Genomic DNA, 16,016 nt, shown 5'->3' with positions numbered 1-16,016 from the left:
AGGAAGTCAATGATGCACAAGCAACAAAACATTGAGAAGTTTTTAGATGCTCCAATTACAACCGTACCCGACAAGACAGTGATCCCAATGTCCGTCAAGACACAGGGGTGGTTGAGTGGGGGGGGTTGAAATCCCCCTTCCCCCCACCCCAACTGGAACATTCTTGAACTGCTAATAAAAATGGAGGAACGCACAATTGCATTATGCACGATTCCTGGAGAAAGTATTTTTTTTGAGCAGCAACAAACAGCACCAATTGTGACACACCTGCGATAGTAATGACCCTTTAACACTTCTCGAGCAGCTAACCAGGGGCATAAGTGATGAAAGGTTTGCTGCGGCAACTGTGAAGGCCTCAATTGATGTAGGAATGGCAATGTCACAAAGCAAGGCATGACATGATATGCCCATCACCAAATATGACTTGGGCATTCAACAGTGGAAGGCAGAGCTGGCATATTTTCCTGGACTGGTTTCGATCACCTGATGGGGTCGGAGAGGAATTTTCCAAATTTTTCATCCCTTTTCAACTCTGGGTTGTTTTTCTTTTCCTACTTTTGTCCTCTCCTAGGAGATCACATGGCTGCTGGGGGACAGGAAGTCTCTCATCATCATGCTCCAGGCATTCTGAGCTTGAGTCTTTGGCCGGGATTCTCAACTCAATGGCAGTGTTCTAGCAGGGCGGGGACCTCCAGCCACAGCTATGACCCCACTGTAACCCTGACCCATCTTCCTGGGTCGAGGGCCATCTTGTGTGCAGTGCAGGGCCGCTGTCGCCAAGAGAGAGCCCGCCACACTGACGAGGGAGATTCCGATGGTTCAGCAACAGGACCACTGCTGCAGCCCCAGCGGAGGCGGGAGATCTGATAAAGTGGCAGAAGCCCCCCGAGGGTCGGAATAGGTATCCCACTGTAGGACTTGGCTGCGACCGTAAGAGCAGACTGCTACAAGGCTCACTGCTTCCTTGGGAACACCTCAGGGCTCTTCCATCCCAAACTCAGCTTCCTTCCTCATATCCGCTCTATTACTGACTGTTTTCTTCCACCTCAGCAGCACCCCTTACCTTTGCCCTCTCTGCTGCTGAAACCGTAATCCATGCCTTCATTTACTCAAGGCCCAATCTTTCTAACACTCTCTAGACAGCCTCCTTACCTCGACCCTGCACAACTCGCCCAAAGAGTCACATCCCACATTCTCTCCCACGCAAAACCCCACACTCCCATCTCCACCATCCTCGCCAAGCTCCATTGGCTCCTCAATTTTCCTCTGTGGCCTCGTCTGGCACCCCGTGATCTCCTCCTAACCTACGTCCCCGCATCCAGCCTCTGTCCCTCTGACATTAGGCCTCTCCTTGTCGCCCGTCAGCGGGCATTTGTTCGACTACCACACTCCTGCCCCCTGGCACTCCCTGCCCAGTTCCTTCTGTCTGCCACCTCCCTTTATGCTTATGATCGAACCTCCTGTGTGGTACAGTTTCAAAAGCTTTGCTAAAATCTGAAAATACAGTGCTGACTTTTCATGTAGTGATGGCGTATGGCTCCAAAATGTCTGAAGAAGAAAAAAATGTGGGAGAAGGTCACAAACATGGTGAAGTTTTTGTCAACCATAAAAAGAGGGGCTGACCAGAAGTCCAAAAACAAGAAAAGCGTAGAAGTGGGCATAAATAGTTTTGTAGTACCAATGCAGGCCATATATAGGCATGATGTATTGCTCCAGTTGTAAGAGATATATGCATAAAATACGAGACTAATAGGAACATTGGAACAGTAGGCCATTTAGCCCTTTGAGCCTGCTCCGCATTCAATTAGATCATGGCTGATCTGTACCTCAACTTCATTTACCCGCCTTTGCTCCATATTCCTTGATACCCTTACCCAACAAAAATCTATCGATCTCAGTCTTGAAAGCTCCAATTGAACCCCAACATCAACAACCTTTTGGGGAAGAGAGTTCAAGATTTCCACTACCCTTTGTGTGAAGAAGTGCTCCCTAACATCACCCCTGAACGGCCGAGCTCTGATTTTAAGATCACGTGCCTTTTGTTCTGGGCCCCCCCACCAGAGAAAATAGTTTCTCTTTATCTACCCTATCAAATCCTTTAAACATCTTAAACACCTCACGCAGAGAAATATTAGTAAGAATACATGTTGGAATGGACGTAGCCAAAGCTATGCAAATTATATTATACATGTTATGATAATGCAGAGAATATTCTCCAGTGATGAATTTCCATTGTCCAAATCACCATGTCTCTTGTGTTTAAAGGAGAGTGACTAGCTTATAACCGCAGGGTGCAAACTGCAACAGAAGGTGGAACGCAGCAGAAGAAAACACCTCATGTGGAGGTCATCAGGAGGTTTTCTGGCAGAAGAGTTTGCAAGGTGTGAGGTCTTTGGAGGTTGGAGGAGTCTACAGAACTCATGGTGCGTACCATATTTTTCAGGTATTCTATTCACACTGCATGTTCCCTAAATGTGTCCGCACACAGTGCAAGATACAGCATGTAGTGGCAGTGCGGCACCCATAAGGATGAGTGTGCTTATTTACTCATAACGCACCATCTGCTCTCTTAAAATAGCAAAGGAGAAACCAGTCTCTCTTGAACAGAACCAAAGGAGCCATCATCATCACAGCTCCTGCCATCAACACACACACTTTTACCAAGCGGGAGTGTCGGACACTGATGTTGTTGGGGAATCTTAAAGCGAAGCACAGAGCACTGATAGCAGTGATGGATGAGGGGACACCTGCGAGTGCAAGATGGAGGTCCCCTACTGGCTTGCGAAACGACGCAGACCTTAGCTGGTCTGCTTTGAAAGGGAAGCAGAAGTATTTTGAGATCACTTGGCTCCTGTTAAAAACAACAGTGGAAGGTGGTCTGTGTAGAGTGCAGGAGTCCAACACTCCAGACGTGGACTGCTATTTCCCACGAGTGACGTCTTGGAGCAATGGCTGCCCTCACTGCAGTCTGCCATTGAGTATGTGGCATCTGCAGTAGGGAGTGCAGTTACACGGACCCAAACCCACAGTAGGACCATTTCTCATGAATGTTCCTGCCGCTGCTATTGAGGCTTCAGATTAAAATATCCAAGGCTTGGATTCTTTGGTACCAGACAACTATTGGGGGGAATCCAGACACCCCTGAGAGACCCCTATTCTACACGCGTGGATCTCATGATGCATCTGTCTATGGCTAGAATGTACAACCTACAGCATGCCACACCAATTCTGCAGCCTTCCTTAGTGCATATTGTAAAGCATTACTCACCCCCAACTGATCCAAATCCTCACTGATGCCTTTTATCTGGCATTCGTCACACAACATTTGCACATTGATGGAATAATAGCCCCTCCCATTTAAATTGCCAAAGGGTTATTGGTGGTTGCACAAATGGCTACTTGTATACAGTGAATGATGCCTTGTATCTTGGGATCCTAGCAATTTGGAAAATCTTTTGCTGCCTTTGATACTGCTAAAGTACGTGCAGTCGGGTAGATGCAAAACAGGGGTTCAGCAATCAAGGGTGTCAGCCTTCGCTCAGTGGTGACTCGTCACTGAGTCCGAAAGTTGTGGGTTCAAGTCCCACTCCACAGACTTGAGCACATAATCCAGGCTGACACTTCAGTGCAGTACGGAGGGAGAGCTGCACTATCAAGGGTGCTGTCTTTCGGATGAGGTGTTAAACGAAGGCCCCGTCTGCCCTCTCAGGTGGATGTAAAAGATCCCAAGGCGCTATTCAAAGAAGAGCAGTGGAGTTCTCCCCAGTGTCCTGGCCAATATTTATCTGTCAACCAACACCTAAAACAAATGATCTGGTCATTCATCTAATTGTTGTTTGTGGGATCTTGCTGTGCGCAAATTTGCTGCCGTGTTTCCTACATTACAACAGTGGCTACACTTCATTGGCTATAAAGCGCTTTGTGAAAGGTGCTGTATATATGCATGTTCTTTCTTTTCTTTTAACACAATGGACACAGCAAGTTGACTCCTGTGACATCCCTTATGGTTGCTTGGAAGATTCCTGTAACATTGGTGAGCATAACGGCCTCTGGTAGCGCAACGAGTGTGACTGACTGTCCCCGCAAGTATTCACCAGCCAGTTGGCACAGCTTAATCACAGTGTCTGTTTAAGCTTAAGCCTCCTCAGGCACAGCTCCTCCGCAATGCCCAGTGGGCTGAATGAGGTAGTACCCGACGCAAATCATTTGCTTCCTGTACCCTCTGTGCTCCCACTCTGCCCCTCTGCTCCTTTTCCTTTTGTTCACTTTGACAAACTGTGTCCATGCTGTGGGGCAAAGAAAACCCTTCTGTATTGTTATAGTGTTCGTGCCCATTAAGCTGACTAGTGCTAGGTGTGAGCTGGCACCAATGTGCCTCTATTTGTGTGTAATCGTGTGAGTTTCCCTCGACTGGCCTTTAACAAGGCTTTAATAAACTCAGCAGAGCTTGTGGCCTACCTTTGCACCACAGTTACAATAGTGACTACACTTCATTGGTTGTAAAGCACTTTGGGACGTCCTGAGGTTGTGAAAGGTGCTATATAAATGCAAGTCTTTCCTTTTCTTTTCAGTCCATTGATATATTTTTGGAGTACCAGGAATCATCACAACGAAGAATCCATTAGTGCTTTCTCCCTGATTCCACCACTTTAATGAATGTCTGCTTTCTTTTTGATACATTCATCGAATGAAGGAATTCCACCCCCAAAACTTTTGTTAAAAAAATCATAGAATCATAGAAAGTTACAGCACAGAAGGAGGCCATTCAGCCCATTGGATCCATGCCAACCGAAAAAGAGCTATCCAATTTAATGCCACTTTCCAGCATCGGGTCCATCGCCCTGTAGGTTATGGAACTTCAAGTGCACATCCAAGTACCTTTTAAATGAGTTGAGGGTTTTTGCCTTTACCACCCTTACAGGCAGTGAGTTCCAGACCCCCACCACCCTCTGGGTGAAAAAATTTCTCCTCAGCTCCCTTCTAACCTTTCCACCAATTACTTTAAATCTATGCCCCCTGGTTACTGACCTCTCTGCTAAGGGAAATAGGTCCTCCCTATCCATTCTATCTAGTCCATTCATAATTTTATATACCTCAATTAAATCTCCCTTCAGCCTCCTTTGTTCCAAAGAAAACATCCCCAGCCTATCCAATCTTTTCTCATAGCTAAAATTCTCCAGCCATGGCAACATCCTTGTAAATCTCCTCTGTACCCTCTCTAGTGCAATCACATCTTTCCTGTAATGTGGTGACCAGAACTGTACGCAGTACACAAGCTGTGACCTCACCAATGTTTTATACAGTTCCAGCATAACCTCCCTGCTTTTATATTCTCGGCTAATAAAGGAAAGTATCCCGTATGACTTTTTAACCACCTTATCTACCTGTCCTGTTACCTTCAGGGACCCGTGGACATGCACTCCTAGGTCCCTTTGTTCCTCTACACCTCTCAGTATCCTCCCATTTATTGTACTCCCTTGCCTTGTTTATCTTCCCTAAATGCATTACTTCACACTTCTCTAGATTGAATTCCATTTGCCACTTTTTTGCCCACCTGACCAGTCCATTGATATCTTCCTGCAGTCTACATGTTTCCTCCTCACTATCAACCACATGGTCAATTTTTGTATCATCTGAAAACTTCTTGTCCAAGCCCCCCACATTCAAGTCCAAATCATTTATATATGCCATAAAAAGCAAAGGACCTAGTACTGAGCCTTGCGGGACCCCACTGGAAACAGACTTCCAGTTGCAAAAACACCCATCAACCATTACCCTTTGCTTCCTGCCACTGAGCCAATTTTGGATCCAACTTGCCACTTTCCCTTGGATCCCATGGGCTTTTACTTTTTTGACCAGTCTGCCATGTGGGACCTTAACAAAAGCCTTGCTAAAATCCATGTACACTACATCAAACGCGTTACCCTCGTCGGCCCTCCTTGTTACCTCCTCAAAAAATTCAATCAAGTTAGTCAGACACGACCGTCCCTTAATAAATCCATACTGACTGTCCTTGATTACTCCGTGCCTTTCTAAATGACGATTTATGCTGTCCCTCAGAATTGATTCCAATAATTTGCGCACCACTGAGGTTAGACTGACTGGCCTATAGTTACTTGGTCTATCTCTTCCTCCCTTTTTAAACAATGGTACAACGTTAGCAATCCTCCAATCCTTCGGCACCACGCCTGTAGCCAGGGAGGATTGGAAAATGATAGTCAGAGCCTTCGCTATTTCCTCCCTCGCTTCTCTTAGCAGCCTGGGATACGTTTCATCTGGAACTGGTGATTTATCTACTTTCAAAGATGCTAAACCCCTTAATATTTCCTCTCTCACTATGTTTATCCCATCCAATATTTCACACTCCTCCTCCTTAACTACAATCTCTGTATCGTCCCCCTCTTTTATGTAGACAGACGCATACTTAAGAACCATACTCAAATCTTCTGCCTCCACACATAGTTTACCTTTTTGGTCTCTAATAGGCTCTACTCTTTCCTTAGTTATCCTCTTGCTCTTCATATATTTATAAAACATTTTTGGGTTTTCCTTAATTTTACTTGCCAGTATTTTTTCAAGCCCTCTCTTTGCTTTCCTAATTTCATCCCTTTACATACTCCTATAGGTTTTCTGCAGTATTGAGCTCTCAGTGTCTGATATAAGCTTCCCTTTTTTGCCTTATCTTACCCTGTATGCTCCTTGTCATCCAGGGGGCTCTAGATTTGGCAGTCCCACCCTTTTTCTTTGTGGCAACATGTTTACTCTGAACCCCTTGAATCTCCCCCTTGAATGTCTCCCACTGCTCTGACACTAATTTATCTTCAAGTAGCTGTTTCCAGTCCATTTTTGCTAAATCACTTCTCAGCTTAGTAAAATTGGCCTTTCCCCAATTTAGAACTTTTACTCCTGTTCTATCTTTATCCTTTTCCATCCTCCAATCCACCAAACAGTTACACTACTTTCCTCTTCATGTAAAGTTAGTCATGTTATGGGGCAGGGGCCATTCACAGAAAAAGTTCATCAGCAGACTTTGCTTTTTTAAAAAAAAAATCTGCACGATTTGCAGTTGGTCAGTGGAAGTTTCCTAAGCTGGACACAACCTTGTGCAAATACTCGTGAAGTGTGACGTGTGTGCTTCCTGTCGCAGACGGGTTCGCCAGCAAAGTGAGCAACAGGATTATCTTTTAAAGAATGGTTACCGTTGCAGTCAGTTTTTGCTGCAAATTCAACCCTTACATTACCACCTCGACAGTTAGTCTTTTTACCTTTTTTATTTAGCTGAGATTGCTAATTTTCAAACGCTTTAAGGTAAAAAAAAAATCAAACGTGCTTTTTATTCCATCAAAAAGATTGTCTGATTCTTTCTTTCCTTCAGAAGTATTTGGGACTTGGGAAAGATAATTACAAATAATGCCTGAAGTATACTCCACTTGATGTTAATTTATTCAATAAACTAATTACTACCAAATGGTGAAAATCACATGTGGAAGTCTCCCACGCTAACATTTGGACCAACAAACCATCTGTTTCAACATCAGGATTGTTGAAGTAACAATTGATTCAGATTCTGTAGGTGAAAACTCTTGTAGTTGTATTTTTGACCTTAATTTCAAAGTATTTTTTTTAAAGAGTAACTTATCCAGTCTCTCTGCTCTCTGGCACTCAACGCCGTAACTGCCAGCCAAACAAACATGTATTTTATTTTTTTTGATTTCAGTCACAGCTTCCAACTTGCTGTGGCAGATCGAACCTACTCAATAAAATGCTTCAACTTTTTTTTTGATGTGGAAAATTCTACAGCACATTGCAAAATTCTTAGAACTTTAAAATTTACTGCCTCCGGTAGCAATTTGACAGCCTCCCAAACCAAGTGCGTATGTGTGTGTGTTTTGTATGTCTTCAGTGCAGTCCAGGTTCCAAGGGGTCCTGGCAGCTTTCAGGGAGAAGGGGGTGGGGTGTGACACTGACTCACTCCAACCACTGGATGGAATGCTTCAGTGTGACAGAAATCTCCATCTTGGGAGGGGAAGTTGTGGAGACTGGCATTGTTTGCTTACTCTGCTATACAATCACATTCTATATCGCTGGCTGATCATAAAGTAATGCTGATGCCCGTCCTGGAGTGGCTCACAGCATAAGCTGAGAAGACTGTGTGCAACTAGTGCTGTGGGAAATAGGCGCGTGTGTGTGTGGTTTGTGCATTGCATGCTGTGTGTGTGTGTATGTTGTGTGTAAATGTGTGTCTGTGTTGTGTGTGGTACGTGTGTGTTGTATGTTTGTGTATAAATGTGTGTGTGTGTTGTGTGTTGTACGTGTGTATAAATGTGTGTGTGGTATGTTGCGTGTTTTGTGTGTCTGTTGTGTATAAATGTGTGTGTTGTATGTTGTGTCTGTTTTGTGTGTGTTGTATATTGAGTGTGTTGTATATAAATGTATGTGTGTGTCTTTGTGTTCTGTTATGTGTGTGTTGTGTATAAAAGTATGTGTGTGCCTGTGTGTTCTATGTTGTGTGTTTGTGTGTATAAATGTGTGTGTTTGTCTGTGTGTTCTATGTTGCATATGTGTGTGTTCATATAGAGATGTATATCTAAGTTGTGGATTTAAATGTGTGTGTGTAAACGGGGAATGTGGATTAAAAATCACCGATTCCAAGGAAGTTGAAGGTTTCCAGTAATGTGAAGCTTTACTGCAGTTGAATAAGCACAAGTTTATTGTTTGTGCGACGTGCCTGTCTGTCCTTTCAGTCTACTCACAGTACACTGTTGGATCTCACATATGCCACTGTCACTGCACTGTACAAGTGTAAGCTGTGTATTCCGCCAAAGTGTGTAGCCAATCTCCTCTTCCCCCTCCTCGCTGCTTATTTCAATGGAGGCCTGCTCACCTAAGTGTGTAGTTTGGGATTAACATTTTGCAGTTCATGCACGCAACACTCCAGGGTCATCATCTCACTCTTATAAGTACTATTTTATTCATTATTTATAGGACATATTCACTACCAAAGCAAAAGACACAATTATTGCATCATACATTTTATTATTACTGTTATAGATGAAACAAAGGCCTATCTCTTACTCAGTCCTCCTCCCTGGCAGACAGCTGCTCCAGCTGGGCACAGTTCAATGGTGGTGGTGGAGGGGGCGGTGCAGTGATCCCAATATCTAGTCCCATGTGTCTATTCTTCAGGTGTGATTCCTGATAGTCAGGGGGTGAAATCAGTCTTGGGCAGTGGGTGAGAGCGAAGCGCCCGTCCATTTTACACCCTGCCCGGTGGCCTTTTCTGTTGATTTCGACGGAAAAGAAAATCGAGTGGAATGTAAAGGGGCTGCTGATTCGCTATCGTCCATTTTGCACTGCCGCCCGAGATGAATTTCCCCCCCGCACCCCTTCAGCGTCTACAGGCTATTCAACCAGAAAGGCATCACAGCCTGGCCAGGCCCTGTCCTCAACTCGAATGCACGTGTACACAATTCAAACAAGGGTCAACGGGTAGCGGAAATCCTTGGCTGATTTTTTTTTTATGCCCCCCCCTCCTTAACCTAGGAAGAATGGGGTCAATGGTAACACCCCTCTGCCTCTCTGACCTAGACCAGCTAGGCCAACACAGACTGGGGATCCAGCGTGGGGCCCTTCACTGTTCGTGCAGCCACTCCATCCGTTGAGCCATCTACAGGGTTACCTAACTACAGTTGTGCATAATTTACATCGACTGCCAACAAGTGAAGTCAACAGAAAACGACAGAAAATGTGGAATATTGGTCGGACGCTTAACAGCATTCCATATTCAGATTCACCTTCCCAAACATAAGCCATGGGCTTGCTTGAAAATATCCTCACTGAATTCCAGCAGGTTTCATTCAATTTGATTTAAACATTTATTCAGCTCCCACCAAATTCCTTTTCCAAACCTCTTAGCTTGTTACGATAGTTACCCACTAGGCCGACAGGCCAAATTTGGCCTCGTAACCCAGTGGGAGAGGCTGGTTAAAAAGTCTCATTTTTTTTCAATTAGTTCCAGGGAAGAACCTCCTCTCTCCTCTCCCCCCACCCCCCTCAACCAACATCACTAAAACAGATTATCTGGTCATTATCACATTGCTGTGTGTGGGATCTTGCTGTGCGCAAATTGGCTGCTGCGTTTCCTGCATTACAACAGTGACTACACTTCAAAAGTACTTCATTGGCTGGAAAGCGCTTTGGGGCATCCTGAGGTCGTGAAAGGCGCTATATAAATGCAAGTCTTTCTTTCTTTCATAGCATTCAAATATCACTAGGTAAATTCATGAAATAGCATTATCTCCGACCCCAAGTATCTGCGATCTGAATCTGTTAATAAGCGAGGAAGACAGCACTTTTTTTTTTCATGCTTCTCTGTGCTTTTGGTTTTCAACCGTGTTAGATGATTTACCTTTCTTTCCCGATTACACATTGCACCGAGCTGCCTCACACTAATCCCAAAAAATGCATCTTTAAATCACCACCACATCCCACCGTAGGCTACTTGTCAATTTTTTGCCACCGCTCTGTAGTACATTCATAGAATGACAAGGGGACAACCTACCCCTGGTTTACACAACAAGTTGTAACTGAGAGAGAAGAGGTGGGGTGGGCGGGCGGGCGGGGGAAACAGTCGATTCTTGAACAAAGGCTGGAATAGTGAGGAAATGCTTGGAGTTGTACAGTAAATCAGTGGCAAGGCATAATGCCATCCCATTACACTCCATCTGGAGTGTGCGACTCATCCTTCCCCACTATCAGACCGTGTCATTGCTCGAACTGAAATAAACAACGCTCCAAGTTTGTGTCGATAACCAAAACAGTTAGACTGAAGCAGACTAAAGCCAAGCTGCTGCACTCCTGAGCTACAAGCAAAATGGATGGAAGGGGTGAAGATACAGTGATTGGCATCTACAATGAATGCAACCAATTGCTGCAGAAATGTCACGGATTCTCTGCACAAACAAAATCTGCATCTAAAAACAATAGCCGAGCGACATGTACTGCTCGTATTATAAATAAATCAATAGCCTTGGTACGTGGCTTATTAACAGGCCCAGAACTAAGCAGAGATTTCACGGGGAACTGCGCCTTCAATTGCCTTCCATTTCCAACTGCTGCGGCAGTCAGTAATTACACTGTGTGATGCATTTTACATTGACACCGCATTAGTCTGTTGGGCATTAAGCTGCCATACAAATTAACATGAGGCTAAACATTTCATCGAACCTTCCACAACACAGAACATGGGAAGAACGTCGCAGACATTTGTTTTGCTCAAAATGACTGAAGGTTCCAAAGCTTTCAAAATGAACTTTTCAGACTTGAGGCCATATTTCCAAACTTATAAGTAGCCCATTTTATTTTATTTTCCCAACTAATTTCATATCAGACAAGATAAAATATGTTTCTTTCTCTTCTGTTATTGTAGAATCATAGAATCATATAGCACAGAAAGAGGCCATTTGGCCCATCATGCCTGTGCCATCTCTTTGAAAGAGCTATACAGTTAGTCTGATCTTTCCCCATAACATTGCAATTTTTTCCTTTTCAAGTATTTATCCAATTCCCGTTTGAAAGTTACTATTGAATCTGCTTCCACCGCCCTTTCAAGCAGTGCATTCCAGATCATAACAACTCGCTGAGTAAAATCAATTCTCCTCATCTCCGCCCTGGTTCTTTTGCCAATTACCTTAAATCTGTGTCCTCTGGTTACCGACCCTTCTGCCAGTGGAAACAGAATCTCCTTATTTACTCTATCGAAACCCCTCATGATTTTGAACACCTTCATTAAATCTCCCCTTAACCTTCTCTGCTCTAAGGAGAACAATCCCAGCTTCTCCAGTCTCTCCACTTAACTGAAGTAACTACTATGGTTTTGCTGTTGCCGCTGTCAAGCTATCAGAACTGGGAAGGTTGATGCAAATTGTTGAAACATTTCTAACAAGTCTACAGGTAGCTCTGTATATGTGCCTCTGTATTCTGCTGTGCTTTGTGATGTATCAGCTTTGGTAAGTTTAGTGTTAATTCATGTGCATTCAGATCTTCAGGCATCCAGAAACCACCCTCTACCTCACCAAGTGGCCATTCTTCAGAGTGCAAATATTGGGAGCCTATTCGACTAAGGAAGGAATCGCAGGCGAGTCTGATCCCGTCCTCAACCATCATGCACTTTCTAGATAGCGATCGGGACTGACTGACTTTCCCCCTCCCCAGTCTGAAGGGACTGGGACCAAATTTCCTCTATCATGTTAGTTGAGATCAGCTAAGTCAGTATAGACCAGAGATCAAGGGGTCGCTTTTGCAATGGTGGCGCGTTGGCAGCAGGGGGAGGGGGGGGTGAAGGCGTGCGTGGCAAACCCGCACAAACAAAACTTACCATTTCCGACGCGATCGCATGCTGATTGCTGATGATTAATGTCCTCTCCGGGCTTCGCGCCCGGCAGCTAGTCTGATTGACAGGCTGGCTGCCGTCAGGAGCTTCAGTGCAAGGCGGGGGGTGGGGGGGTGAGAAAGAAAGTGAGACGTCATCCAGCGCTGGACTGGAAGTCCGGGGCGGGGGATGGGGGGGGAGAGAGGGGAAGATCAGGGGGGGGGGGGGGGAGAAGGGAAGATCAGGAGGACATCGGGGGGGGGGGGGGTGAAGAATGGGACATCGGAGAGGGAGACATCGGACATCGGAGCAGGTTGCAAAGGTAGGTTCATTTTGTGTTTTCACTTCCGTCTATGGTTTTTATTTAATTTATTTAGTTTCTTGTTCCCTGATCTGGTGAATCAGAAGTGGTGGGCAAGCCGCCCAGGTAAGTTAAAAATCGTTCTAATCACTTGATCTGTCACAGGTGAAGTGCCTTAAGTACCTCAATGAGGTACATTTGGCTCTTTAACTGTCATCCTGCCGGCTTTAATTGCCGGCGGGACTTCCGTTTCCGGGTCGCCCGCACGTACACAGGTGGAATCCTGGGAAACTCGGAAGTCGGCGGGTTGGAGCTGGCTTCTGAACCCGAACGGGATTTCCACGATTTACGGAGCCTCCGCACTCCACACACCCGCAACTGCCCCCTAAAATTGAGCCCCAAATGTCCAACCTGTATGGATTATTGCTACACCACGTTGTTCCTTTACTTACTAGGCCATCAGGGCAATTTGTTTCTCTTCAATTTTGATATTTTCCTCATAAAGCAGTGGCTTATGCTAAGGTATGGTTTCATGGCTTGCCCAAGAGGCCATTCATCATATATATAGTCTAGACAATAAACGTTGGCAGACTATGGGGCAACATGGTCAGGACAAGTGTGCTTGTGTGGACGTTGGGTTAGGAGAGGATCAGGCTTGGCGGTTATGTTACCTGTGGGCAAATAGCCTGCCAACACTCACTGTCAATGTTGGCGCATGGATAATGGGCATCTGGGCAAAGTACAGGAGGACAACTGGCCAGGAGCCAGGAGGAGGGAAGAGAAATATCGGCAAAGGCAAAACAGAATGCAAGCCTTACTGGGCTGACTGTTCCCCAACTGAACATCCACACAAGCACACTTCCAACAAGGGGTGACTGGATAGTGATGAGGAATGGAAAGCTGATTTTTCCCTCCTTAACCCAAGGGGCAGTTGTAATGCCTCTCTCACCTTCCTGGCTAAGATCAGAGGCTACAGATCGAGCTGGTCGACATTGCCAGCCGTGGCACAGTGGTAGCACTCTTGCCTCAGAGTCAGAGGGTCATGGGCTCAAGTCCCACTCCAGAGAATTAAGCACATAATCTAGGCTGACACTTTGGTGCAGCACTAAGGGAATGCTGCTATGTTGAAGGTGCCATCTTTCAAACAGAATGCCATTGACAACAACATGGCCTATGGGGGTTGAGAGTGACAAATCTAAAATAGAGAGAAAATTAAATTAAAGGTGTTGGGGGGCGGACAGTCTGATTTCAATTCTACAAAATCTAAACTTACTTTCTTTGTTTTGTTAATTGCCAGACTTACATATGTTAGTGTTTAGTCCTCATTCTAGTTGAAGTAAATTGCGGCCTGGAGCAGCTCAAACAACCATTGTGCCCATCAATAACTCCATTCACTCAGGCTCCTGATCTTTGGAGCATCAGGTAAAGGAAAATAAATCACAGAAGCCGGTTTGTATTCAGAAGCTCCGAGCTTGACCCAGCTGCGACTAGCATATCAATCTGGCTGCCCGCTATAAGTGAGTTATGTTTTTTTTCCCAGACCACCTAGATTAAGGGGTTTTATGCCAATGGAGTGGTCAATTGAGGGAGGGAGGAGATGCAATCAGCTAATAGACACTTACTTTGAGTGCCTTTGCTTCTATCAGTGCTTCAGGCCAATCAAAGTGGGACCCTGTAAATTGATTTAAAGGAACAGTCCAGGCTTTTGTTTTAAAAATGAAAATTGAGACCTTACCTGTGATAAACCTAAGTCGGCCAACACCCCCCTCCTCACTTCCAATCTGTTTCTTTCTCCTTGTTTGCTTTCAGATCACCTACATGTAAATATGCCCAACTGTGAATTGATCATGCTCAAAATGATGCTATGACAGTGTCTCAATATCACTTTTCTGGTTTGGGTACCTTCATTTCGTTACAAATAAATTTCCATTTTTGATTCTTAAATAGGCAACTAGACATGTATTACACATATAAACTTTAGTTAGGTTAAGTAAATTGGCCTGTGGCAGCAAAGCCTTTTTCCTAGTTCTGTGACTACCAAACCTTTAGTGTGTGGGTCTGAATTTGTTGAAGCCTATGGCCTTTGGTGTGGGTCTGGATTCAATGGGTTTGGGCTGCTACCTGCTGTGTAGGTAATTTATCACGCTTGTCCTCATTCCTAGCTAGGTCAATCCCTAATCTTTTGACAAACCATCCAATAATCTTTATAACAGACTTACATGTCTATTTACTCAGGTTAAAATGGCTTTGCAAATACTGAGCTAATTTATCTGAGTTGAAATTAGACTTTACAAAATTGTTAATGAATAGGTTAAGTGTTCATATGAAAATTCCTTTGTTCGCTGTTAGATACCTTCAATAAAATAGTAAGAAATCTATTTTTTCTTATTTAATCCAGGTAATGGAAATCTGGAAATCTCTCTCCCAAAAAGCTGTTGAGGCTGGGGGTCAATTGAAAATTTCAAAACTGTGATTGATAGATTTTTGTTAGGTAAGGGTATTAAGGGTTACAGAACCAAGGTGGGTAAATGGAGTTAAGATACAAAGCAGCCATAATCTAATTGAATGGCAGGATATCGCTTGAGGGGCTGAATGGCCTACTCCTGTTCCTATGTTCCTAAAGAACCTGTATTCATATAGTAACTTATCACATCCTCGGGACATCCCAAAGTGCTTTACAGTTCATGAATTACCTTTGAAGTGCAGTTACTATTGTGTATGCAAAATATCAGCCAGTGTGCACACAGCAAGATCCCACAGACAGCAGATGAAAGAATGCCAGTTAATCTGTTTTTTCTGATTGCTGTTCGTGGGGGATGAATGTTGATCATGACACTGGAGAACTCAGTGCACCTCTTCAAATAATGTCATGGGATCTTCTATGCCTACCTGAGCAGACGAAAGTGGCTTTGATTTAACATCTCAACAGAAAGAGGACATCTCCAACGATGCAGAACTCCCTCAGTACTGCACCAAGGTGTCAGCCTAGATTATGAGTTCATGTGTTGGAGTGGGGCTTGAACCCACAACCTACTGAGTCATAGGCAAGAGTGTTACCAACTGACACAAGCTGACACATAGAGAAAAATAGCAGATAGTGGAATTGTATGTGAATGCATGACCTGTTTGTTACTAATACAGCACAGTATGATTTCAACTCCATTGTTCATAAACACAGTCAGTGTTAAGTAGGATTCCAAATAGAAACATATTCATCTCAGAAATTCCCTTTCCACTATTAATATTGTTCTTAAGCCATTTTCTATTAAGAAAGGGAACCTGCAGAATGCAATTGAGTGGCGAAAGAAAGCAAGTTGTATTAGACAAATACAAGGCACGGATTAG

General features: G+C 44.4%; 1 protein-coding gene across 4 annotated transcripts in view; it reads right to left on the bottom strand.

Moving 5' to 3' along the window:
• Positions 1–16,016, bottom strand: part of sox5 (SRY-box transcription factor 5) — a 270,199-nt gene that overhangs the window by 146,180 nt on the left and 108,003 nt on the right. The window lies entirely within an intron of this gene.

The sequence above is a fragment of the Heptranchias perlo genome, chromosome 24 (genome assembly GCF_035084215.1).
Source record: "Heptranchias perlo isolate sHepPer1 chromosome 24, sHepPer1.hap1, whole genome shotgun sequence".
In the NCBI taxonomy this organism is placed as follows: domain Eukaryota; kingdom Metazoa; phylum Chordata; class Chondrichthyes; order Hexanchiformes; family Hexanchidae; genus Heptranchias; species Heptranchias perlo.
This window is presented reverse-complemented; position numbering and strand designations above follow the sequence as displayed.